The following is a 27,877-nucleotide window of genomic DNA, read 5'->3' as shown; positions in this document are numbered from 1 at the left end:
AAGGTACAGCATTTGCCTCTCTGAGACAACAGAGTTTTGTCTCCTGAGGTCCAGGCCCCATTGAAGTCACTCTTCTGGTTTCTACATTGTATTGGGAAATTAACTTTATGCCATCTTGGTCCCATTAAGCCAGTGGGAGTTTTTCCTTAGACTACAGCAGAATTAGGATTTTGTGCACTCTGTAATAACTGAACTGGAAATTATAGGAGCACAGTCTTTCTTTTGCCCTGTTAATGAGTTTAGCAACTTGCTTGGAGCAAGCTTCTGTGGATAAGGAATCTGTACAAGTTTTTACACAAATCCTACGTGAAGCAACAAATATGGCTCTAATGAATGAAATGTAATGCACCTATGCTGGGCTCAGTGTTCAGCAGCTTGCTGCCAAACCTTCCGCTGGGTTTATCTCTGTTGATATTATAAGAATGGATAAAATATTAATGACTAACACACCTTTTTGATATTAGAATTACAAATTTGAAATGGAAGCACTGAAACTAAGGGATGATTTAGACTTGGTTTCAGGGGAAGCAGAGCTGCTTCTACAAATACCATCCAGCGTGAGGATTTGGTTCATTTTCTCCTTTTTTAATGTTTCATCCAATCTCCCTTGTATCATCACTATAATGAAAAAGACCATCCCAGACAGCAGACACCATCCTACTCTGACTAGCAGGCAATATTTTGCTTAGCAACAGAAACCAAGCAAGGACTATTATGACTCCTCCACTTCGTTTTGCTTTGTGGGCTGAACTGAGAATCTGAAAGTTGAGAGACAGGGGATGAAGAAAATGTTGTACACCTCATATGTCTGCTGTCACTAGTCACTATTTGATTACAGTAGCTGTACCAGAAACATATCCATTATGCTACCAGAAATAGCATTCAACTGCCATGCTACCACTCTGCAACTCCTCTCTAATACTTGCCCTAGATCACTGATTTCTCAGGATCCTCCATGAGCTGCAACATTCCCTTGTTTCCCCTTGTTAGCACTGCTAACACTCTTCAAGAGCTAGGGCCACAAGAAAGACAGCTGTCAGTCAGATGCAAACAAATCCTGGTGCTTAAAGAGGACAGAGTGCTCCTGCTCTGACACCTTCCCTCAGCAACCCAGTACTGAGCTGTTTTGTGGGTTCCTTTAAGTAAGCTGCTAAAACAGAGGCAGTCAAATAAGCTGCCTGTACGTTAATTAGAAGATGTGTTTATGTTCATCAATGGTCAACACAGTATAGGGCTCTTTCTTTAATATCTTTTTAAAGCCTACTTAATTGAGAGTAACTGTTTTCTAAAAAAATTCTCAGAACTAAAAATAATATTCAAAACACATAATATATATGGACTATAGATATATATTCCATAGAAATTTAAAAAAAAAAAAAAAAAAGAAATACAATTGAAAAAATGAACAAGTTACTTTCTTCAAAAGCATACCATGATGAGAAGAAAAGAGAAATTCTAAGCCATCAATGCTCAGACTAAGCCAGTCAGATGACCAGGTAAGGACTTACATGAGACACTGTTCAAAGATGACATTCAGAATCAGCAAAGAAAAGACATGTAGGAGACTACTTCACTGGACTATCATCCTCTGTCTTCTGTAGCCAGAGCTGATGTTAGAATATTAGAAGGACAAATGTCCAATGAAGGGCTACAAAGATGGAAGAGGATCTAGATGGGAAAACAGTGACTGAGGTGCCTTGGTTTTTTCAGGCTGCAGAAGGGGAGCCTGAGGGGGAGTCCACACAACTTCCCAGGGCAGGCTGAAGGAACTCAGGATATTCTATGATTCTATGGTTATGCTTCCCTTGCTACCTAAGGAGTGTTTTGCTTTGTCCCCTCATCACTACTGTCAGGCACCGGGGTGACTACACTTGCAGTTAGCCAGGCAGCTGGGTTTTAGTGGAGACCATCTGACCCTTCAGGACACTCTTGACACCATCTTGGTGAGGAGACCCCAAACATGGGATGAAAGGGGGCTGAAAGCTGCACAGGTCTCTGTGCCAGTCCAGACATTCTATCCGGAAAGCAAAAAGGCGTAAGTGAGCCATTCCCCAAAAAAGGGCCCTCAAGCACCCCCCACTCTTACTGGCACACCAGTCACAGAGCAACTAACGGGGAGGAAATCTGAAGAACAGCCAAGGTGAATCCACCTCCAGAAAAAAAACAACCCATGGAAATGAATACACGTCCATCAGGGCCAAGGAGACACAACACCATCAAGATGCCTGCTAAAAGACAACACCCAACAATACATTGCCTTGTGTCATATGAGACAACTCACAACCGAAGAGCTGGCAAGGAGTCCCAGGAAATACTGAGGGAAATTCCTTCTGTCAATGTTAAGAAAATGAAAGAAGAGGAGAGATTTGAGTATTGACTACTGTTGCCTACTGGAAGCATGGAATAAAATGAGGACTGGCTTTTCTCTCTTTGGTGTTCAGTGGTGAAGGATCAGAGATGCCAGGCTCACACTAGAGCAGCAGAAATGCCACCTCCTTCAGGCTACGGGGCAAGAGTGAAGGTCAGCAAAAGAGAACTCACATCACCCTGCAAATTCAGCAGCTCTTTATTGACTGCATGTCCCTAGGCTGCCTGTGGGGTGTTAGCATCCTTTGTCTCCACCTTGCTTCGGCTGAGCAATAGGCTGCCTCCACTTGCAGGAAGCCAGCTGCTGCCAGGAAGAGGACACTCCTGGAGTAATCCTGCCACTCATCAGTACAAATGGATCGGAGGCACAGGATGAAGAAAGGGAGTCTCCACGGGGCCTTTGGCCCAAGTGCCACTAATTCTCTCTGGCAAGCACAATGCAACAGATGAGCCCTTCCCAGGACACAGTCCTTCAGTTCTCCAGGTCCTTCCTTCTCCTTCAAAACTGGGGCAACTCTCAGGCCATAGGCCCCACCGAGAGAGAACTGCCATACCAACAGCAAGAGGCAGAGAAGCACCTCACAGAAATGGATCCTCCTCCCCAGAAAAAGAAGCTCATGGGGAGGAGGTGAAAAGTGGAGCCCATGGAGGTGGATCCACCTCTAGATGAACAGGAGCCAATGGAGGTGGATCCACCTCCAGAGGAGCAGGAGCTGATGGAGGTGGATCCACCTCCACGTGGGCTCCAGAGACAGCGCCCAGGAATGGACAGCAAGAGAAAAAGGTGAGCAATAGCCTGAAAAGGGGTGCCAAACTGGGTTAAGCAATACATTACTTCATTTTGTATTCTGAAGAAAGCTCAGGCAATTTGTTTCTTCACAGAAAGGGAAATAAAATCCCAACAAACTGACTTGCTAGACTCAGCCAGCAGATTGATGGCAGAGGGGAGAATTCAGCTTGCCTTTTTCACTCATCCTCTCTCCCATCAATTACAACAGTTACCCATACCCTCACCCAATTCTTCCAAGGAATCCCAAATGCCTACTTGCATTAGCACAGCCCCTGCAAAGCACATTGTTTCTACAGCACAAATGGCTCTGCTGTGGATAATGATCATCTCCTTACCAAACAAAAACTGCTGCCATTTCAGTACGTAGGAAGGATGCCAAGTCTTGTACCTGCTACCACTACACCTGTCTTCAAAAGGAGGTCATGGACTGTTTGTGTCACATCGGCAGCATACATTAGGTTGTGTTTGCTATAGCCAACATCCAGAGCTTCCACAAAGGACACCAGGGCAGAAATGGGGAGCTAAGAAAAGAAGCACACAATTACAAATCAAAGAATCACCTGTAATAGCTAGCAGTTGGAGGAGAGGCTCCAAAGAGCAGTCTGTACTGATTGCACTTCCCAAATAAATACCATCTGTAAACACCTTCAACAAGTACTCCAGAGAGAGAGTGAATCAAGCTCACTTCCTCAAAATGGCTTTCCCATCCCTCATTACATGATGGATGAAGCACGCATGCACTTAAACATACGCAACTCAGTCCACTGTGAAACGCTGCCTGCAAAACACAAGCAGTGCCACAAGTAACAGAGCGTAGCTGGTGTGCTGTTCCTGGACAAATATTTCTGTTCAGGACACACACGTCTGTCTCATCCTCTCACAACCATCAGGTTTACATCACTACTTTACTACTCATATTCTAGAGGTTTGTAAGGAAATGCATCATATAGCAAGTCTGAGATACTCCATGATGAGGAGAACTGTTTATCATACTTTTGGTTTTTTACTGCCAAAGCCAGACTTCCCACACTATCACTTTGCCACGCTTGTTTTTGGCTCCCAGAGTAGAACTGTATGCACAACATCAAACCACACTTGGGGGATTTCTAGGGAGCACGCTATGTAGGTGGTGGCAACTGTACATAGATGCAACAAGCAGCAGGGATTCTTCAGTGCTTTGCACAACCTGCTGTACCCTAAACCTCTCTAGTTCTATCATTAGAGTTGCACAGCTGTTTCCCTCTTGGGTATGGGACAATGCAGTTCTGATCTGTTCTCATCTTCAACCATTTCTCAGCAGGCGTGACAAGTCCACAAAGAAGCCCAGGAGTCAAAGGAAGTAGGAGTCCTGCCACAGTAAGTGTCAGCAGAGAAAGGGAACACGGAATCTTTGGGTTTAGAGGGTTACAGTTGGCTGTCAATCCTCTACTAGCGCTGCAGGGGGCTCAGTCAAGAGACAGAAGAAGACGAGTTCAATTCCCAACTCATAAAGCTACATTATAACGTATCAAATCTCTTGCAGAAGGTTCAATTCCAACTCAACTCCCATGGATGGCAGCATGAGCTGACAGCGCTCACTATCTCTAATGCACCTCCAGCTCCAAAGACGATGCTCCAGAAACACCAGGAAACCTTCTCTCCTACTCCTACGCCCTTCTTGGACTGTTTTGGTTTTGTCTCAGTTAGGAAGCAGTAGCGTTTCATGATTGCATATCTATAAGAGTCATATAATTAGATGTATAATATACAGTAATAGAATTTAGTTTTATAATTTAAATACATTATAGACTTTACATTTAAATTGGTATTTATTATAGAATTAATTAAAAAATAGCAGTTCCTTCTAGTTCCTATGAAGTTGAAAATAACGTTTCACTATATTCAAGAAGAAATTACTCTTTCTTGTAGAAGTAGTCTGTTGTGTAGGAATAAAGGTTGCTGTTTCTTTACATGTCTTTTCATTGCAGTAATTTTGTGCTCTTGCGGCAGATAACATGAACTGAATTCCAAAATGGCAAAATATTCTTCTTCTGCACTGCACAGTGGCAATAGCCAAGCAGACACTAAGTTTGACTGCTGAGTCATTTCCATTGCACCAAGGGAAATATTCTTGACTATCAGGACAGTAGCATTTCACTCTGAATACCAAGGGAAAAATGTCCCCTTAAGGAAACAAGACAGTATCACCCTTTGCTCAGAGGCCTGCAGCACCAGCAACACTTGGAAAATCAGAGCATTTTTTCATCCTATAAAAGCTGAGCACAGATGTGATGTCCATGTTGGAGACAAATTGGAAGGGAAGCAGAACTTTACAGGCACCTCGTGGGGGAGGACAAAAACTGTTGTCAGTGAAGAGAGCAGGAGAAGCAAGGGATGGGGAAAGTTCCTGGGCTACACATTTCCAGCTCCCTGGCCCTGCAGCCTCAGGTGAAATGTCACAAAGTGCTCTCATGCTATCTGTAGGCACTGCGATGCAGCTACAGTCATAAGGCCATCTTCTACCCATTTTGGTCTTCAATTTGACCTTTGCTCCACTTCTTGGCCGAACCAAGAGTTGGCCCAACTGCAGTACTTCCTCAATGTTCCGTATATTTGCCTTTCCCTCTGCTAACCTTAGAGCCTTGACTGGTTTTATCAGCCAGCTGATTTAGGGACAGCTCATTTGCTGTTCAACATGACATCACTGATGGTGCAGCACCAGAAAGATGCAGTGCTACTGGAGCGGGTCCAGACGAGGGCCACCAAGATGATCAGAGGGCTGCAGCACCTCTCTTATGAGGAAAGGCCGAGGGAACTGGGCTTGTTCAGCTTGGAGAAGAGAAGGCTCCAACGAGACCTCATGGTGACCTTCCAGTACTTGAAGGGAGCGTAGAAACAGGAGGGAGAACGGCTGTTTGCAAGGGTGGATGGTGACAGGACAAGGGGAATGGTTGTAAACTGAGACAGGGGAGGTTCAGGTTGGATATGAGGAGCAGGTTTTTCACCCAGAGGCTGGTGAGGCACTGGAACAGGTTGCCCAAGGAGGCTGTGGATGCCCCATCCCTGCAGGCATTCAAGGCCAGGCTGGATGTGGCTCTGGGCAGCCTGGGCTGCTGGTTCGCAACCCTGCACACAGCAGGCGGTTGGAACTAAATGATCCGTGGGGTCCTTTTCAACCATTTTATCCTCCTCAAAGTCTACAATTCCTGGCCTGACAATTCTTTGCAGCCAAAGTCAAGTACATGTTGATACTGCACACCCTGCCTGCCTGCAGACACTACATCACGTTGTCAGCAACTACATTTGCTGCATATTAGCTAACCAACAAAACAGTTCCATGACAGCATGGGCATCAGAAAAGGCTGAAAAAAAGAAATCCTTCCTAAGCAGAAGAAGATCTCTGCACTTTGTCTTGTTAATATTCAGTTCTGCCTCTAGCACCACTGATCAGCAGGTCACATCTTACTCGGTACAAGAACACGACTGGTTGCTTTCAGAGCTGCATGAACGGCATGTAGGGCCACCGCTCCATGTCTGACCATCCCTTTTTCACCAGGAAGCCTTACATCACCACAGTCACGTCATGCAGAAAGGAAACATGCTACTGCAGTACAAAAATCACTATCTGCTATCCAGAGAGAGAAAGTGATGCTGTGGAAGCTATTCAAAATTGCCAAGCATCTCATTCACTGAAACAGTGACACAGAAAAGATGCCTTGCTCTTGTACAACTACCACTCTACTTGCATCCTTTCAATAAGCTGCAGCATTGCATTCTTTCATTAAAACCTATTTCCTTTTCTCACGATGATCCCACCACTTTGGGTTGCTCCGTGAAGGCATCCTGGTGATCACTACAGCAAAAGAAAGAACGCAGCACTCAAAAACAAAGCACTTGTCACTCAGTGTCATCTCAGTCACTGCCATTCTCACTCTGATTGGGAAGCTGACTATGGAAAGCCAGACCAGCTGAAGAGATATGTGTGTACATTCCTACATCATCTTGTAGGATTTACTCCAAGCTGCCACACAGCTCTAACTTGGCGTTTTCTTCTCTCTTTGCTTGGCTGTACTGAACTCAAACCAACAAGAAAGGTACCCGTTCCATTAAGAAGATGGGATGGAGACATTGAAGACAAAGTCTCCTTCCAAAGACCACTTCTTCTAAACAACGCTTTCCTATTTAAGCCACAGCCATTACCTACCACAAGAACATCCAGACACAGACTTGTTCTCACAACTGTTTTGGAAAAAACAAAAAAAGACATCCTGGGATGGCCAAGATGGGATTATCTCACCTGGAGCAAAATTAGTCCGTGCTTTTGCTGATATTCAGGGGTCCTACTTCCTCTAGCCCACTCCACACTGCTTATGACCTTTACTATCTTACAAATACAGAAAGGGAAGAAGGATGCCCTGAGGCTTATGCCTGCTCAGCACAGCTGATAAGTATTGCATTGCTCTGTCACTGCTGAGGATGTACCATAACAGGCATGTTCTCCCACAGTCTGGCCACAGGGTGTGGTTCTAAGAGAAGAAAGACACGAGATCCCATCTGCAGGATTACACGTGTAAATCTGGGGCTGGAAAAAGGGGGGAATGAATGCTTCCATTCTGTAAATGAAGGTCATGTTGGATCATTCTTGTTGCACTCAGTGGACTTTGTGCAAATCCTCCCTGTCTTCTGATAAATAAACTGTACTGTCCAAAAATGAGAAGGATTCAGTACCCTGAGTATCTTTCCTGTGTAGACGAGAGTAGAAGGACTGCTTCCCAATCTTTACATGTGTAATGCCCCTCTATACATTCCTTTTGATGATGCATTTTATCTACCACTGCATGCCATGCTTGAACCACAAGTCAATTGTCTCCTGCACAAATACGACACCTCAGCAAAGCTGCTGCGCAGATAACTGGTGGCAAACCTGTGTTTGTGGTACTGACACAGGCATCCTGCCTAAATGGAGAAGCTTGCCATTTCCCCAGGAATGAAATCTGTTTCTTTCAGCCTACTTGTGATCTCTCACTTTTCATCTGAAATCTCAAAACTCTCAGAATATTAGGATAAAGGATAAAGGATAATAAAAAAGGTTTTTTCAAGTACGTTAACAGTAAAAGGAAGACTAGGGAGAATGTGGCTCCCCTGCTAAGTGACGCGGGTGTTCTGGTAACGGGGGATGCTGAGAAGGCGGAGATAGTGAATGCCTTCTTTGCTTCTGTCTTCAGTGAAAAAGCTCCCCCTCGGGAATCCAAGACCCTGGAGGTGAGTGAGAGGATCTGGGGAATGGAAGACCTCCCTTCTGTCAGGGAAGAGGTGCTCCGGGAGCGCCTAGGCAACACCAATGTTCACCAATGCATGGCACCCGATGGGATTCATCCACGGGTGCTGAGGCAGCTGCCAGAGGTGATTGCTGAACTGCTTTCTGTCACCTTTGACAAGTCTTGGAGGATGGGGGAGGTGCCTGAAGACTGGAAGATAGCCAACGTCACCCCGGTCTTCAAAAAAGGCAAGAAGGAAGATCCAGGCAATTATAGGCCAGTCAGCCTCACCTCTGTCCCCGGAAAGGTGATGGAACAGCTGTGCTGGATGTCATCTCCAGACAACTGGAAGAAGAGCAGGTTATCAGGAGCAGTCAGCACAGGTTCACCAGGGGGAGGTCGTGCTTGACCAACCTGGTGGCCTTCTATGATGTTGTCTCTGGCTGGGTGGATGGGGGCAGAGCAGTGGATGTAGTCTACCTTGATTTCAGCAAGGCATTGGATCCTGTCCCCCACGACATCCTTATAACAAAGCTGAGCAAGTGTGGGACAGATGAGTGGACAGTGAGATGGGTTGAGAACTGGCTGACTGGCAGAGCACAGAGGGTCACTGTTGGTGGTGCAGAGGCCGGTTGGAGGCCTGTAAGCAGCGCTGTTCCTCAGGGGTCGGTGCTGGGTCCGCTCTTGTTCAACATCTTCATCAGTGACCTTGATGAGGGGATAGTGGCCACCCTCAGCAAGTTTGTGATGATACGAAGTTGGGAGGATTGGCTGACACGCCTGAAGGCTGTGCTGCCATTCAGCAAGACCTGGACAGGCTGCAGAGCTGGGCAGAGAAAAACCGGATGAGGTTTAACAAAAACAAGTGTAGAGTCTTGCATCTGGGGAGGAATAATTGCATGCACCACTACAGGTTGGGGGATGAGCTGCTGGAGGGGAGCTCTGCGGAGAGGGACCTGGGTGTCCTGGTGGACGACAGGTCGGCCATGAGCCAGCAGCGTGCCCTTGTGGCCAAGAGGGCCAATGGCATCCGGGCGTGTATTAAAAAGAGCGTGGCCAGCAGAACGAGGGAGGTGATCCTCCCCCTCTACTCTGCCCTGGTGAGGCCTCATCTGGAGCACTGCATCCAGTTCTGGGCTCCCCAGGACAAAAAAGACAGGGATCTCTTGGAAAGAGTCCAGCGGAGGGCCACCAAGATGGTGAAGGGCCTGGAGCATCTCTGCTATGAAGAAAGGCTGAGTGAACTGGGTCTGTTCAGCCTGGAGAAAAGAAGACTGAGAGGGGACCTGATCCAGGTCTATAAATATCTGAGGTGTGGAGGGCTGAATGGCGAGGATGGACCCTTTTCAGTGGTGAGTGGAGACAGGACAAGGGGAAACGGCCGGAAACTGCAGCATAGGAAGTTCTGCACCAATGTGCGAAGGAACTTCTGTACAGTGAGGTGAGGAGCACTGGAACAGGCTGCAGGGAGGTGGGGGAGTCTCCTGCTCTGGAGATGTCCAAGACCTGCCTGGATGCCGACCTGTGCGACCTGCTGTAGGGAACTGCTTTGGCAGGGGGTTGGACTCGATGAGCTCTGGAGGTCCCTTCCAACCCCTACAATTCTGTGATTCTGTCATTACTCCACAGCTGATTGTCACCTTCAACAGTGATAGAAAATCCCTGCTCGCACACTCACTGATACATTTCCTGCTCCATTTCTCTGCACCCACATTTTCATTCTTCCCTCTGCAAACTCATGATTGATTTCAGCATGTTACTAACTCGCCACCTTCGCAGCTGAACGCTACAACAGAGCTGGAAACTTCAAGGATATGACCGTTTTCAAGTTCTGAACTCTATTCTTTCTTTTACTCAAAGAATATTCCCACAGGCCAGGAAATTATCAACAGACCTGAGCCTGACTAAACAGGCTCAGAAAGAAGAAAAGGCAAAGTTCCAACACTCCCTTCCCCACGGAAAACATCACAGTGGTACCCGGATGCTTTGTACAAGCATCCCAGCCTTCTCCCACCATCACCTTCTCTTTGGGATTACCTTCAGCGCTCCTAGCCTACGGGGCAAGAGGGAAGCTCAGCAAAAGAGAACTCACATCACCCTGCAAATTCAGCAGCTCTTTATTGACTGCATGTCCCTAGGCTTCCTGAGGAGTGCCTGTCCCCTCTCCACTACTCTGGGGCAACAGTACTGTTGGCCTCCACTTGCAGGAGCCCAGCTGCTGCCAGGAAGAGGACTCTCTACCTCCCACTCATCAGTACAAATGGATTGGAGGCACGGGATGAAGAAAGGGAGTCTCCACGGGGCCTTTGGCCCAAGTGCCACTAATTCTCTCTGGCAAGCACAATGCAACAGATGAGCCCTTCCCAGGACACAGCCCTTCAGTTCTCCAGGTCCTTCCTTCTCCTTCAAAATTGGGGCAACTCTCAGGCCATAGGCCCCAACTCCAAAAACTCTTGTTTTTGGGTTGCCATGGAACTCTGCTGATGTCACTGCCTCGTGTTCCGAGCCCTCCAACTGCCACACCAACAGCAAGAGGAGAAGAGGCGCCACGTAAGAATGGATCCTCCTCCCCTGAAAAAGCAGAAGCTCATGGGGAGGAGGTGGAAAGTGGAGCCGATGGAGGTGGATCCACCTCCAGAGGCAGAGGAGCCAATGGAGGTGGATCCACCTCCAGAGGAACAGGAGCCCATGGAGGTGGATCCACCTCCAGAGGAGCAGCAGCCCATGGAGGTGGATCCACCTCCACGTGGCCTCAAGAGACAGCACCCAGGAATGGACACCAAGCGAAAACGGTGAGCAATAGCCTGAAAAGGGGTGCCAAACTGGGTTAAGCAATACATTACTTCATTTTGTATTCTGAAGAAAGCTCAGGCAATTTGTTTCTTCACAGAAAGGGAAATGAAATCCCAACAAACTGACTTGCTAGACTCAGCCAGCAGATTGATGGCAGAGGGGAGAATTCAGCTTGCCTTTTTCACTCATCCTCTCTCCCATCAATTACAACAGTTACCCATACCCTCACCCAATTCTTCCAAGGAATCCCAAATGCCTACTTGCATTAGCACAGCCCCTGCAAATCACATTGTTTCTACAGCACAAATGGCTCTGCTGTGGATAATGATCATCTCCTTACCAAACAAAAACTGCTGCCATTTCAGTACGTAGGAAGGATGCCAAGTCTTGTACCTGCTACCACTACACCTGTCTTCAAAAGGAGGTCATGGACTGTTTGTGTCACATCGGCAGCATGCATTAGGTTGTGTTTGCTATAGCCAACATCCAGAGCTTCCACAAAGGACACCAGGGCAGAAATGGGGAGCTAAGAAAAGAAGCACACAATTACAAATCAAAGAATCACCTGTAATAGCTAGCAGTTGGAGGAGAGGCTCCAAAGAGCAGTCTGTACTGATTGCACTTCCCAAATAAATACCATCTGTAAACACCTTCAACAAGTACTCCAGAGAGAGAGTGAATCAAGCTCACTTCCTCAAAATGGCTTTCCCATCCCTCATTACATGATGGATGAAGCACGCATGCACTTAAACATACGCAACTCAGTCCACTGTGAAACGCTGCCTGCAAAACACAAGCAGTGCCACAAGTAACAGAGCGTAGCTGGTGTGCTGTTCCTGGACAAATATTTCTGTTCAGGACACACACGTCTGTCTCATCCTCTCACAACCATCAGGTTTACATCACTACTTTACTACTCATATTCTAGAGGTTTGTTAGGAAATGCATCATATAGCAAGTCTGAGATACTCCATGATGAGGAGTACTGTTTATCATACTTTTGGTTTTTTACTGCCAAAGCCAGACTTCCCACACTATCACTTTGCCACGCTTGTTTTTGGCTCCCAGAGTAGAACTGTATGCTCAACATAAAACCACACTTGGGGGATTTCTAGGGAGCACGCTATGTAGGTGGTGGCAGCTGTACATAGATGCAACAAGCAGCAGGGATTCTTCAGTGCTTTGCACAACCTGCTGTACCTTAAACCTCTCTAGTTCTATCATTAGAGTTGCACAGCTGTTTCCCTCTCGAGTATGGGACAATGCAGTTCTGATCTGTTCTCATCTTCAACCATTTCTCAGCAGGCGTGACAAGTCCACGAAGAAGCCCAGGAATCAAAGGAAGTAGGAGTCCTGCCACAGTAAGTGTCAGCAGAGAAAGGGAACACGGAATCTTTGGGTGGGGAGAATGGGAAACATCCCATGGCAATGCTGCAGTGACCCAAATGTCACTCTGTTCAAAGTACAACATACACAGAGTTTGTATCCTGAAATCTGCAGCTAGCCAGGTTTTCATCTTTTGCTTGCATGCTTGATATTCCTAAGAATCTCAAGAGAATGAGACTCTTATTCCCACAGGGTTTTATTCGTTGGATTGGAACCCCACAATTAATGTCCTGCTTGAATGACATTTGGTTCTGGTTGCTGCAGAAAGATTCTCTTCCCCCTTTAGGGGGAATGACAGTGACCGCAAAGTCTTCACACATACCTTCAATTACTGCTGAAATCATCACTGAATGGAACAAAGCAGAATAAGAATGAAATGCAAGCTGAAGTCTTGTAACTACTGACCTTGAAACTACTGATCAGATCATAGCATGTGGGAAGTTCTGAGAAAATGAATTTCAGTGCTTGATCTCCACCAGTATAATTTGGTGCAAACCCACCAAAGGACCACTTGTCTATGTTCTGCAAGAATGAACAGAAAAGAATGTGAATCTCATCATCCATTTTACCATCACAGTTCCATTTCTATCACTTTATATCTACAAATGGAGGATGAGAGAGTATAGATTTTATTCACAACATTCTCCATTTCACTTCACCGGTACAGTGTCTAATTGACACACATGTAGGGTATGACTGACATTTAAGAAGTCACTGTTCAGAAAGCTTCTGCAGTTTGCTTATTCAAGTCACAGTGATTCAGCAATTGGACCAGCAAAATCCTGGTTTGCCTTTGTACCTGAAACACTGGGATGGGCACTAGCATGCTGGCCCACGGTTGTACTTTCATCACCTGCTGCCCACTGAACCAGCATAATAAATATCTTGAGCTACCTTGCTTGACCCAAAGAGATCCACGTTCCTTCTGATTAGTGCAGCTTCAATTGCCCAAAGACAGCATGACACTCTTTTTTTAATTGCATTTTTAATTATCTGTAATGTTTTTTGGTTTTTTGTTTAAATGAATTGGCTGGGGCATTCAGAAAATTACAGAGCGGGACAAAGTCATAGTAATGCTACATTAAATGCTAACAATGGTATGAAAAATGACCTTCACTACATGAAATAAATATCTAACTGCAATTGAGAGTTACAGTTAGCTGTAAATGCTATACTAATGCTGCAGGGTGCTCAGTCAAGTAACAGAAAACTTCAATTCCTAGCTCATAAAGCTAAATTACAACGTATTAAATCTCTTGCAGAAGGCTGAATTCCATCTCAACTCCTATGGATGGCAGCGCGAGCTGAGAGCACTCACTATCTAACAACATAATGCACCTTGATCTCCAAAGAGGATGCTCCCCAAACACCATGAACCTTTCACTCCTATAGGAACAAAGAGTGAAGGTGCAGAAGGCATTATAGCTAGAAGAACGATATACACATCAACTTCACAGCTTCATCTGACACAAGACCAACTCTAAGTCTCTTCTGTCTGCCAGCCAAGAATCCTGATGTGCTTCTTTCAGGGACAAATCCAAAGGACTGTCCCTAAACCACATAGTGAAAATTGACATCAGTAAATTTCCCCCCCTGTTTTCATTTTGTCTCAGTTAAGGAAGTACAATTTAACTCTTGCATGTACATAACATTTATATAACAACATAGAATTTGTATATAATAATAATATAATTTACTTTTATAATTTAAATTTATAATTTATATTTAATTTCATATTTTTATATAATGCATACTTATTAATAGGATTGTATACTTTTGGTTCCTATGAAGTTGAAAACAATGTCTCAACTATACTTGAAATAAAATGTCCTATAAAGCAATCTTATCTTGTAGAAGATTTGTGCTTCATTTACTTTTTCTTGCAGTAACGTGCAGCACTATCTGCTGCAATCTCTTGCAACAGATAAAAGTTAACAATTGCAAAACTGCATAGTACACCCAACTTGTTCTTTTGCAGTGAACAGTGGTTAGCCACGTAGATGCAAAGTTTCACAGCAGTTATTTAGATTTCTCTCAGCCACTTCACTGCCTTCTGTTCTAGGCCCCAAACATACAAGGCACCCTGCAGCTGATAAACCAGTTGCAGAGCAGCAAAAGACAGTGGCAGAATCTACAGGAGAGGTGGACCTAGCTAGGAAGGACATTGGATCCCCCCCTGCTAAAGAAGCATGAGTTGATGGGAAGGAGATTTGATGAGGAGTCAATGAAAGTGGATGAGGAGACCGTAGAGCCTGGGGAAGTGACTCCACTTCCAGATGAAGAACAAGTGGTGGAAAAGGATCCACCTTCACCAGGGCTCAGGAGGCACAACACCTTCAGCTTGACTGCAATGATCTGAAAGATTCCCAATGAAGTTAAAATGAGGCAGTTTTCAGCTTCCCAGAATTCATCTCTGAATACCCTCCTATGTGAGATTCTTTTTGCTTCTACGTTTTATGCGTTGAAAGCCTTGTAGTCTTGTTTCAATGAAGCCTAGTTTATTTCTCTTCTAATGCAGTGTTTACTGGGTAATGCAAACCTAAATACTGTCAGGAGTGTTCTCCAGTATCAGCTTAGATTACTTCCTCTCTTTGCCACCACGCTGCAAGGCACAGAAACAGCCTGTTTTCTCATAGTTCAGTGTTCAGGAAGAAGCTGATTCAGAATTTCACTAACTAGAGCAAGACTTTGGAGAGGAAGGTGAAGAATGACAGTTCCAGCATAAGGAACAGTATAACAACTCTAATGCCTCAGAGAAGAAAGGAGACAAACATTTCCCAGAGACAAAGGGCACCTCTCACTTGGCCCTAGTTCTCACCTTCATCCCATGCTATGTAAGACTTGTTCATTTAAGTAAAAATGAAGGGCCAGAAGTCATCCACTGCTGCTTTGTTCTACATCTGCCTGGAATATAGTTTCCATGCCATTTGCCATTTACTGCATTGTGACATGGGCTTTTCCCTACAACTAATCCCTCCTCAAAGCCTCCTTACATAAGGATTGATGAAAACATGTAACAGAGTCTTTAGGAGAGACAAGTCTGAAAAAATGTATTCATCATGTCCTTTTCACCCTTACTTGCTCCTGGTTTCCTCTGCCTGGAGTAGGAAGGATGAATCAATCACAGGCACGTGCCAACAGAAAATGCTAAGGCACCTCTCTAAATGTAGAATCTGCACCCTCTACACTCATTCACTTGACATCTGAAAGTGACTCTTCTTTTCCCCAGTGCTGCACCCTGGCAGCCACTGACCCTTGACATAGGAATTTCTTTTGCCACTCTAAATGGGATTATCATCTTCCAGCCTTTTGAAACAATCCCCCAGCCTTTGCAGGGGCAGCAAGGATGATGTTCACATTGCCCATCTGTCACAGCAGATACAAATCCCAGACTCTTCTGGGCCGTAGAGACTATAACAGCCTGAAAGGTTTCACTCAGCAGTGCAACAAACACAGATGGCTTCCCTCTTGGACCCGAGACAAATGTTCTGTCTTGGACAAAGCAGTGATATTCCTGAAGTGAACCTTCTGTTTAAAACACTTGAGCTATCTAGATGGCAGTCCACGATAAGCACAGTGTACCCCTCAAAACAATATGCTGGTGTGAATATTCTTCTTCAACAGGCATGTCCAGCCTGCGGCCTGAGCCCTGCCGCAGTAAAATATCAGGGATCAAGAAAATTCATGTGCAAAAGCTTTAAAAATGGATAATTTCATACAAATCTTCATCAAGGCAGTGAATTTCATGAAGTCCAAGGCACTGAATCATCTCCAATTCATGGAGTTCAGTAGAAGTATGAATGCCAGTTACAGGGTCAGCATTTGCTTTTCTGAAGGAAGGTGGCTAAGACAGGGTAAAACACTAAAAAGTTTATGATTTGCAAAGCGAAATCAAGTTCTTTATGGAATCTAAAGGAAAATTTGTGCCAGAACATGAAGATTAAAAACGGCTCACAGATCTTGCCTTTTTGGTGGATTTGACAGCTCATTTAAATGAGTCAAACACGCATCTTCAGGGTGAAAATCACCTTTTCTGTGCTATGTTTCAGACAATACCAGCATTTGAAATGAAACTTAAACTATGGCAAGCTCAAACTATGGCAGACAGTTTCATGTATTTTGACACAGTGGCTAAACACAGTCCTGTGAACAGTGAAAAATATGCAGCCACGCAACTCAGTCCACTGTGAAACGCTGCCTGCAAAACACAAGCAGTGCCACAAGTAACAGAGCGTAGCTGGTGTGCTGTTCCTGGACAAATATTTCTGTTCAGGACACACACGTCTCACCTGGAGCAAAATTAGTCCGTGCCTTTGCTGATATTCAGGGATCCTACTTCCTCTAGCCCACTCCACACTGCTTATGACCTTTACTATCTTACAAATACAGAAAGGGAAGAAGGATGCCCTGAGGCTTATGCCTGCTCAGCACAGCTGATAAGTATTGCATTGCTCTGTCACTGCTGAGGATGTACCATAACAGGCATGTTCTCCCACAGTCTGGCCACAGGGTGTGGTTCTAAGAGAAGAAAGACACGAGATCCCATCTGCAGGATTACACATGTAAATCTGGGGCTGGAAAAAGGGGGGAATGAATGCTTCCATTCTGTAAATGAAGGTCATGTTGGATCATTCTTGTTGCACTCAGTGGCCTTTGTGCAAATCCTCCCTATCTTCTGATAAATAAACTGTACTATCCAAAAATGAAAAGGATTCAGTACCCTGAGTATCTTTCCTGTGTAGACGAGAGTAGAAGGACTGCTTCCCAATCTTTACATGTGTAATGCCCCTGTATACATTCCTTTTGATGATGCATTTTTTCCACCACTGCATGCCATGCTTGAACCACAAGTCAGTTGTCTCCTGCACAAATATGACACCTCAGCAAAGCTGCTGCGCAGATAACTGGTGGCAAACCTGTGTTTGTGGTACTGACACAGGTATCCTGCCTAAATTGAGAAGCTTGCCATTTCCCCAGGAATGAAATCTGTTTCTTTCAGCCTACTTGTGATCTCTCACTTTTCAATTGAAATCTCAAAACTCTCAGAATATTAGGATAAAGGATAATAAAAAAGGTTTTTTCAAGTACGTTAACAGTAAAAGGAAGACTAGGGAGAATGTGGCTCCCCTGCTAAGTGACGCGGGTGTTCTGGTAACGGGGGATGCTGAGAAGGCAGAGATACTGAATGCCCTCTTTGCTTCTGTCTTCAGTGAAAAAGCTCCCCCTCGGGAATCTGAGACCCTGGAGGTGAGTGAGAGGATCTGGGGAATGGAAGACCTCCCTTCTGTCAGGGAAGAGGTGCTCCGGGAGCGCCTAGGCAACACCAATGTTCACCAATGCATGGCACCCGATGGGATTCATCCACGGGTGCTGAGGGAGCTGGCAGAGGTGATTGCTGAACTGCTTTCTGTCACCTTTGACAAGTCTTGGAGGACGGGGGAGGTGCCTGAAGACTGGAAGATAGCCAACGTCACCCAGGTCTTCAAAAAAGGCAAGAAGGAAGACCCAGGCAATTATAGGCCAGTCAGCCTCACCTCTGTCCCTGGAAAGGTGATGGAACAGCTGGTGCTGGATGTCATCTCCAGACAACTGGAAGAAGAGCAGGTTATCAGGAGCAGTCAGCACGGGTTCACCAGGGGGAGGTCGTGCTTGACCAACCTGGTGGCCTTCTATGATGTTGTCTCTGGCTGGGTGGATGGGGGCAGAGCAGTGGATGTAGTCTACCTTGATTTCAGCAAGGCATTGGATCCTGTCCCCCACGACATCCTTATAACAAAGCTGAGCAAGTGTGGGATAGATGAGTGGACAGTGAGGTGGATTGAGAACTGGCTGACTGGCAGAGCACAGAGGGTCACTGTTGGTGGTGCAGAGGCCGGTTGGAGGCCTGTAACCTGCTGGCTCCGCTCTTGTTCAACATCTTCATCAGTGACCTTGATGAGGGGATAGTGGCCACCCTCAGCAAGTTTGTGATGATACGAAGTTGGGAGGATTGGCTGACACGCCTGAAGGCTGTGCTGCCATTCAGCAAGACCTGGACAGGCTGCAGAGCTGGGCACAAAAAAACCGGATGAGGTTTAACAAAAGCAAGTGTAGAGTCTTGCATCTGGGGAGGAATAATTGCATGCACCACTACAGGTTGGGGGATGAGCTGCTGGAGGGGAGCCCTGCGGAGAGGGACCTGGGTGTCCTGGTGGACGACAGGTCGGCCATGAGCCAGCAGTGTGCCCGTGTGGCCAAGAGGACCAATGGCATCCGGGCGTGTATTAAAAAGAGCGTGGCCAGCAGGTCGAGGGAGGTGATCCTCCCCCTCTACTCTGCCCTGGTAAGGCCTCCTCCGGAGCACTGCGTCCAGTTCTGGGCTCCCCAGGACAAAAAAGACAGGGATCTCTTGGAAACAGTCCAGTGGAGGGCCACCAAGATGGTGAAGGGCCTGGAGCATCTCTGCTATGAAGAAAGGCTGAGTGAATTGGGTCTGTTCAGCCTGGAGAAAAGAAGACTGAGAGGGGACCTGATCCAGGTCTATCAGTATCTGAGGTGTGGGGGGCTGAATGGCGAGGCCGGACCCTTTTCAGTGGTGAGTGGAGACAGGACAAGGGGAAACGGCCGGAAACTGCAGCATAGGAAGTTCTGCACCAATGTGCGAAGGAACTTCTGTGCAGTGAGGTGAGGAGCAGTGGAACAGGCTGCCAGGGAGGTGGGGGAGTCTCCTGCTCTGGAGATGTCCAAGACCTGCCTGGATGCCGACCTGTGCGACCTGCTGTAGGGAACTGCTTTGGCAGGGGGTTGGACTCGATGAGCTCTGGAGGTCCCTTCCAACCCCTACAATTCTGTGATTCTGTCATTACTCCACAGCTGATTGTCACCTTCAACAGTGATAGAAAATCCCTGCTCGCACACTCACTGATACATTTCCTGCTCCATTTCTCTGCACCCACATTTTCATTCTTCCCTCTGCAAACTCATGATTGATTTCAGCATGTTACTAACTCGCCACCTTCGCAGCTGAACGCTACAACAGAGCTGGAAACTTCAAGGATATGACCGTTTTCAAGTTCTGAACTCTATTCTTTCTTTTACTCAAAGAATATTCCCACAGGCCAGGAAATTATCAACAGACCTGAGCCTGACTAAACAGGCTCAGAAAGAAGAAAAGGCAAAGTTCCAACACTCCCTTCCCCACGGAAAACATCACAGTGGTACCCGGATGCTTTGTACAAGCATCCCAGCCTTCTCCCACCATCACCTTCTCTTTGGGATTACCTTCAGCGCTCCGAGCCTACGGGGCAAGAGGGAAGCTCAGCAAAAGAGAACTCACTTCACCCTGCAAATTCAGCAGCTCTTTATTGACTGCATGTCCCTAGGCTTCCTGAGGAGTGCCTGTCCCCTCTCCACTACTCTGGGGCAACGGTACTGTTGGCCTCCACTTGCAGGAGCCCAGCTGCTGCCAGGAAGAGGACTCTCTACCTCCCACTCATCAGTACAAATGGATTGGAGGCACGGGATGAAGAAAGGGAGTCTCCACGGGGCCTTTGGCCCAAGTGCCACTAATTCTCTCTGGCAAGCACAATGCAACAGATGAGCCCTTCCCAGGACACAGTCCTTTAGTTCTCCAGGTCCTTCCTTCTCCTTCAAAATTGGGGCAACTCTCAGGCCATAGGCCCCAACTCCAAAAACTCTTGTTTTTGGGTTGCCATGGAACTCTGCTGATGTCACTGCCTCGTGTTCCGAGCCCTCCAACTGCCACACCAACAGCAAGAGGAGAAGAGGCGCCACGTAAGAATGGATCCTCCTCCCCTGAAAAAGCAGAAGCTCATGGGGAGGAGGTGGAAAGTGGAGCCGATGGAGGTGGATCCACCTACAGAGGCAGAGGAGCCAATGGAGGTGGATCCACCTCCAGAGGAGCAGCAGCCCATGGAGGTGGATCCACCTCCACGTGGGCTCAAGAGACAGCGCCCAGGACCGGACAGCAAGACAAAAAGGTGAGCAATAGCTTGAAAAGGGGTGCCAAACTGGGTTAAGCAATACATTACTTCATTTTGTATTCTGAAGAAAGCTCAGGCAATTTGTTTCTTCACAGAAAGGGAAATGAAATCCCAACAAACTGACTTGCTAGACTCAGCCAGCAGATTGATGGCAGAGGGGAGAATTCAGCTTGCCTTTTCACTCATCCTCTCTCCCATCAGTTACAACAGTTACCCATACCCTCACCCAATTCTTCCAAGGAATCCCAAATGCCTACTTGCATTAGCACAGCCCCTGCAAAGCACATTGTTTCTACAGCACAAATGGCTCTGCTGTGGATAATGATCATCTCCTTACCAAACAAAAACTGCTGCCATTTCAGTACGTACTAAGGATGCCAACTCCTGTACCTGCTACCACTACACCTGTCTTCAAAAGGAGGTCATGGACTGTTTGTGTCACATCGGCAGCATGCATTAGGTTGTGTTTGCTGTAGCCAACCTCCAGAGCTTCCACAAAGGACACCAGGGCAGAAATGGGGAGCTAAGAAAAGAAGCACACAATTACAAATCAAAGAATCACCTGTAATAGCTAGCAGTTGGAGGAGAGGCTCCAAAGAGCAGTCTCTACTGATTGCACTTCCCAAATAAATACCATCTGTAAACACCTTCAACAAGTACTCCAGAGAGAGAGTGAATCAAGCTCACTTCCTCAAAATGGCTTTCCCATCCCTCATTACATGATGGATGAAGCATGCATGCACTTAAACATACGCAACTCAGTCCACTGTGAAACGCTGCCTGCAAAACACAAGCAGTGCCACAAGTAACAGAGCGTAGCTGGTGTGCTGTTCCTGGACAAATATTTCTGTTCAGGACACATACGTCTGTCTCATCCTCTCACAACCATCAGGTTTACATCACTACTTTACCACTCATATTCTAGAGGCTTGTAAGGAAATGCATCATATAGCAAGTCTGAGATACTCCATGATGAGGAGTACTGTTTATCATACTTTTGGTTTTTTACTGCCAAAGCCAGACTTCCCACACTATCACTTTGCCACGCTTGTTTTTGGCTCCCAGAGTAGAACTGTATGCACAACATAAAACCACACTTGGGGGATTTCTAGGGAGCACGCTATGTAGGTGGTGGCAGCTGTACATGGATGCAACAAGCAGCAGGGATTCTTCAGTGCTTTGCACAACCTCCTGTACCCTAAACCTCTCTAGTTCTATCATTAGAGTTGCACAGCTGTTTCCCTCTGGAGTATGGGACAATGCAGTTCTCATCTGTTCTCATCTTCAACCATTTCTCAGCAGGCGTGACAAGTCCACAAAGAAGCCCAGGAATCAAAGGAAGTAGGAGTCCTGCCACAGTAAGTGTCAGCAGAGAAAGGGAACACGGAATCTTTGGGTGGGGAGAATGGGAAACATCCCATGGCAATGCTGCAGTGACCCATATGTTACTCTGTTCAAAGTACAAGATACACAGAGTTTGTATCCTGAAATCTGCAGCTAGCCAGGTTTTCATCTTTTGCTTGCATGCTTGATATTCCTAAGAATCTCAAGAGAATGAGACTCTTATTCCCACAGGGTTTTATTCGTTGGATTGGAACCCCACAATTAATGTCCAGCTTGAATGACATTTGGTTCTGGTTGCTGCAGAAAGATTCTCTTCCCCCTTTAGGGGGAATGACAGTGACCGCAAAGTCTTCACATATACCTTCAATTACTGCTGAAATCATCACTGAATGGAACAAAGCAGAATAAGAATGAAATGCAAGCTGAAGTCTTGTAACTACTGACCTTGAAACTACTGATCAGATCATAGCATGTGGGAAGTTCAGAGAAAATGAATTTCAGTGCTTGATCTCCACCAGTATAATTTGGTGCAAACCCACCAAAGGACCACTTGTCTATTTTCTGCAAGAATGAATAGAAAAGAATGTGAATCTCATCATCCATTTTACCATCACAGTTCCATTTCTATCACTTTACATCTACAAATGGAGGATGACAGAGCATAGATTTTATTCACAACATTCTCCATTTCACTTCACCGGTACAGTGTCTAATTGACACACATGTAGGGTATGACTGACATTTAAGAAGTCACTGTTCAGAAAGCTTCTGCAGCTTGCTTATTCAAGTCACAGTGATTCAGCAATTGGACCAGCAAAATCCTGGTTTGCCTCTGTACCTGAAACACTGGGATGGGCACTAGCATGCTGGCCCACGGTTGTACTTTCATCACCTGCTGCCCACTGAACCAGCATAATAAATATCTTGAGCTACCTTGCTTGACCCAAAGAGATCCTAGTTCCTTCTGATTAGTGCAGCTTCAATTGCCCAAAGACAGCATGACACTCTTTTTTTAATTGCATTTTTAATTATCTGTAATGTTTTTTGGTTTTTTTTTTAAATGAATTGGCTGGGGCATTCAGAAAATTACAGAGTGGGACAAAGTCACAGTAATGCTACATTAAATGCTAACAATGGTATGAAAAATGACCTTCACTACATGAAATAAATATCTAACTGCAATTGAGAGTTACAGTTAGCTGTAAATGCTATACTAATGCTGCAGGGTGCTCAGTCAAGAAACAGAAAACTTCAATTCCTAGCTCATAAAGCTAAATTACAACGTATTAAATCTCTTGCAGAAGGCTGAATTCCATCTCAACTCCTCTGGATGGCAGCGCGAGCTGAGAGCACTCTATCTAACAACATAATGCACCTTGATCTCCAAAGAGGATGCTCCCCAAACACCATGAACCTTTCACTCCTATAGGAACAAAGAGTGAAGGTGCAGAAGGCATTATAGCTAGAAGAACGATATACACATCAACTTCACAGCTTCATCTGACACAAGACCAACTCTAAGTCTCTTCTGTCTGCCAGCCAAGAATCCTGATGTGCTTCTTTCAGGGACAAATCCAAAGGACTGTCCCTAAACCACATAGTGAAAATTGACATCAGTAAATTTCCCCCCCCGTTTTCATTTTGTCTCAGTTAAGGAAGTACAATTTAACTCTTGCATGTACATAACATTTATATAATAACACAGAATGTATATAATAATAATATAATTTACTTTTATAATTTAAATTTATAATTTATATTTAATTTCATATTTTTATATAATGCATACTTATTAATAAGATTGTATACTTTTGGTTCCTATGAAGTTGAAAACAATGTCTCAACTATACTTGAAATAAAATGTACTATAAAGCAATCTTATCTTGTAGAAGATTTGTGCTTCATTTACTTTTTCTTGTAGTAACATGCAGCACTATCTGCTGCAATCTCTTGCAACAGTTAACAATTGCAAAACTGCATAGTACACCCAACTTGTTCTTTTGCAGTGAACAGTGGTTAGCCACGTAGATGCAAAGTTTCACAGCAGTTATTTAGATTAAATACGGATTAAAAACGGCTCACAGATCTAGCCTTTTTGGTGGATTTGGCAGCGCATTTAAATGAGTCAAACATGCATCTCCAGGGTGAAAATCACCTTTTCTGTGCTATGTTTCAGACAATACCAGCATTTGAAATGAAACTTAAACTATGGCAAGCTCAAATTATGGCAGACAGTTTCGTGTATTTTGACACAGTGGCTAAACACAGTCCTGTGAACGGTGAAAAATATGCAGCCACGCTTTCCATTTTGACAAATAAATTTGAGGATAGGTTTCAAGACTACCAAAAAAATCATCATTTTATTGTATACTTGCAACTCCATTTTCATGCAACATAAACACACTACTTGCAAATTTTCACATGGAAATAGAGTATAGAGATACGATCAGACATCTAACTCAAAAAAATTTTGTCACATCTCTTCACCAGACTTTCACAATCCTTCTTTTACCAGAGAAAAACATCCCTCACTTCACAGTCACACCTTATTCATGTCGTCACTTTTCAGTAGTACATACATTTGTGAGCAATTATTGTCAAGGATAAAGCATATTTCATCCAAAGTCTCTGATAAACACCTTGAGAACTCACCAAGAATGGCAACCAGTGCCATTGAAACAGCCTGATGGATTAATTTCAACAAAACAAGGTCAAACATCCCACTGACTTTATGTTTTTGTTTCTCTCTGTTTTTCATGTTTTAATAATAAAGAAATAAGCTTTGTTACTTAAACACATTACATTTATTACATACTTTATATGCAGTCCAATTCCTGCTCACTCACTGAGGCCCAGGTAAGCCATCAGTTTGGACAACCATGTTCTAGAAAAAAGTAAATTGTGTTTCTAATCACTTGTCTGAAAAGCTAGGCATATTGAGGGCAGGTGTCAATCTACTGCACTTTTAACATTCCCACCTGAAAAGAGAAACCACCAAAGGCAAATGCTGTCTGTACAACAAGCAATTTGCTCAACGAAAAAACCAACACTTGGCATTGATCTATTGATCGAACTAGTTTGGCTGCAAAGTAGCTTATTTAATCCATGGATGACAACACTTTCAAAGTGACTGACTAATTGAATGAGTTCTTACAAGTTACAGTTCCTCAGTTCTCCAAATATAAACTTATTTGGGCATGTATGTACACGCAGGTGAGTTAGCAGAGGCTTTCTTTATAGTGCAATATGCTTTCACACAAAAATAAGCAGCAAAGGCTGGAGGTGGGCTTGAGCACATCAGGCCAGCATGAGGTCTGAACTTGCTTATATGGACAGATTACAGCTTGGCTGTAATCACGTGCTCAAACCACGTCCAGCTCGCAGCCCAGGCCACCCTATGGCCACCCTCAGCAACAGTCAAACCAGTGGAGCAAAACAATCCCTCTTTTCTCAGTGAAGCCCAAGCAAGCTAAAAGGTTTTACAGTTATGACCTAATGAAACTGTTCTTCATTTCCACCTTCCCTTATCAGCACTTCTTATTTTACCTGAACACAGTGCCAGCCAAACCTGAACAGACCTTAACATAAGCAGATGAGTATTAATCTCACATGGCCACAGCAAAACCTCTCTGTTTATAACTTTGATCACACACTAGTTTATAATGCCTTTCATGGCCTTCAACAGTAGATGTTGAATATTCTGAGGTGACAGATATGGCCTATTCTGGACAGTGGACAGCCTCATACCAATGCTTCTTCTGCTCACTCTCTCCTCTTTTGAAAGCTAGTTTTGCATGAAGCCTTGCATTAGGTTTTGCACTAGGCAGCCTCCTTTGTGCATCTGGCCTTTTTTCCTGACCATATCATTTATTAAAAAATCAGTATATTTTAAGGAGGACTAGTACAGAAATCTTTCATGGGATAACTATTTTAATGATGGTATAGAGACAAGAACAGAAAATGAAAAAACACAGACCTCAGCATTTTGAAGGCCTTACGGAGTACCAGGTTTGCTGGCTTCAGCTTTCCTTTGGCAAAGCTGAGGGATCTACTTGGAGAAATTCCCCTTCCACCTCCACAGTGGGATTTTTGTTTTATGTAATACTTCTAAACAAACAAACCAAAAAATACCCATGCATTATGAATCAAGGTATAAACACAGTCTTGCTCAGCCAGGATTTCCTCAGAAAACAGCCCTCAAAACCTCTCTCAATATATGTTTCACATATTCCATATGGTCTGGCCCAAGCAGCAGGCTCACTGATGCTGGAATGAGCATCACACACATAAGGAACAGAGCATTGTCTGGTTTCCCATTCTATAACTTCAGTGTTTTAACTGGATCATACTGGACCGGCAGGACTGTTTTGGTTTCAGCTGGGACATATTCAAAGTGAGTTAGCTGTGGGCAAAATTACTGATGGGAAAAATCTTGTCTAGCTACCACAGTACTGAAAAGCCAGCTGTGCTTGCACTGCAAAACTAACTGAAAACCAACTATGTAACAACAAACATAAAGGGGCACCGTGCATCTTGCAAAGGAACATTCACTTTCTCATGCAGTGCTAAAAGCTAAACCAACTTGTCAGTACAGAAAAGAAAGATTTTAACAGGAAAAAGTATCCCAGAAGGCTAAGTTCTTACTGCTCTTTGGACACTCAGAACTTGGGCCCCTGAACTGCAAAACAAGCCAAAAACAAATAGAAAAGTAACTTGTATAGGTAGGTAATAGGTGTATATCCAAGCATGCGTGTGTTTATATGGCTTCTATTAAACTGTCCCCTCCTTTCCCATCTGTCAAACCTACACTGCGTGTCTTCTAAAGCAGTAGCCTGGAAACTTGTAGACATGCTTATCTTTAATTACAAGATGAGTTCCCCAAGTGCTGATGGGAATATTCACATAGAAGGGAAGGAGGTTAAAGTGCAGACTTGTTACAGGCTCAGACTATTTTCCAGGCTGTGCTTGTGAAATAACTGAGCAGGAAGGATTAGAGAACTGGATGGGGTCCCAGCCTTCTTACAAGCAGGACAACAACTGTAAACATTTAAAAGGTCAGATCTGGGCGTAAATCCTCCATCACACCATTACAGACTGGGATAAATCCTCTGCTACAGTAACACGCTTTGTGGCGTCACATGGAACCTGACAAATGTGTGAGGCAAAAAGGGTTGGAGGTGTGATCCTGCTGAGTGCAATTGGTCCCTTTCCTTGCACTTAAAGCTTTCCTCTAACATTCCCAAAGCAACGTTGGGATCTGGGGACAAGGACAGGAAACGTTTTTCTCATCCTCAGGGAATTTTTGCAGAGCTGTCAATGACTGACTGACTGTTTCAGACAGGAAAAACAAAATGCAAAAGGCATGCTCGAGCTGAGCTTCAAATCACACTGCAGATTTGAGGGATTTTCCTTTGTGTTTCATGAGCCCATTTTTCAGCAGTCACCTAATTTTGCAGAATTCATACAAAAATACAGAAATAACTTATATGCCTAAGTAAAAGGCATTTCAATGTGAAAATAAAGAGTTATTTATGTAAAACTGACTGCAAGAGGCTAGTCTGATTGCAAGAGGCAATGTTGAAAGCTAAATCAAAGTTAATGGAAAAAACACAGTTTTTAGTTTTGCGTTTCTGTGGTTTGGAAATTGCTTGGGTTCTTTTTAATTCTTTTTAGTTAGACATTTCAATCTTGCAAAAAATTTCCGACTGTACTTGAATCCATACTCCATCTATCAGAAATGATTTAAGCCTTTATGAGCCTGCTTTTAAAAACGAATCTCTGAGCCACCTAACACACAAATTATACCCTGCAAAGTAACAAATGTGCTCGTCTCTCCCAGACATCAGCAGAAAAAGCGTGCAGTGCTTTCACATGATGCTTTGAGAGTTTGGTCTGTGCCATATGTCTGAAGCATACAGGACCTGAGGGTGCTGCACAATTTCAGATATGGGAATTAGCACTTTGCCCCTTTGGGCCAT

The 27,877-nt window shown here is 44.8% G+C and overlaps 1 long non-coding RNA gene across 1 annotated transcript in view; it reads left to right on the top strand.

Moving 5' to 3' along the window:
- The first annotated feature begins 1,455 nt into the window (after positions 1-1,455).
- Positions 1,456-27,877, top strand: part of LOC128085407 (uncharacterized) — a 117,261-nt gene continuing 90,839 nt past the window's right edge. The window contains exons 1-2 of the long non-coding RNA XR_008208949.1: positions 1,456-2,851; positions 20,187-20,552. This is a non-coding gene — a long non-coding RNA (uncharacterized LOC128085407). The remainder of the gene's footprint in view (positions 2,852-20,186; positions 20,553-27,877) is intronic.

The sequence above is a fragment of the Tympanuchus pallidicinctus genome, unplaced genomic scaffold (assembly GCF_026119805.1).
Source record: "Tympanuchus pallidicinctus isolate F22 unplaced genomic scaffold, pur_lepc_1.0 scaffold3, whole genome shotgun sequence".
Taxonomy (NCBI): domain Eukaryota; kingdom Metazoa; phylum Chordata; class Aves; order Galliformes; family Phasianidae; genus Tympanuchus; species Tympanuchus pallidicinctus.
This window is presented reverse-complemented; position numbering and strand designations above follow the sequence as displayed.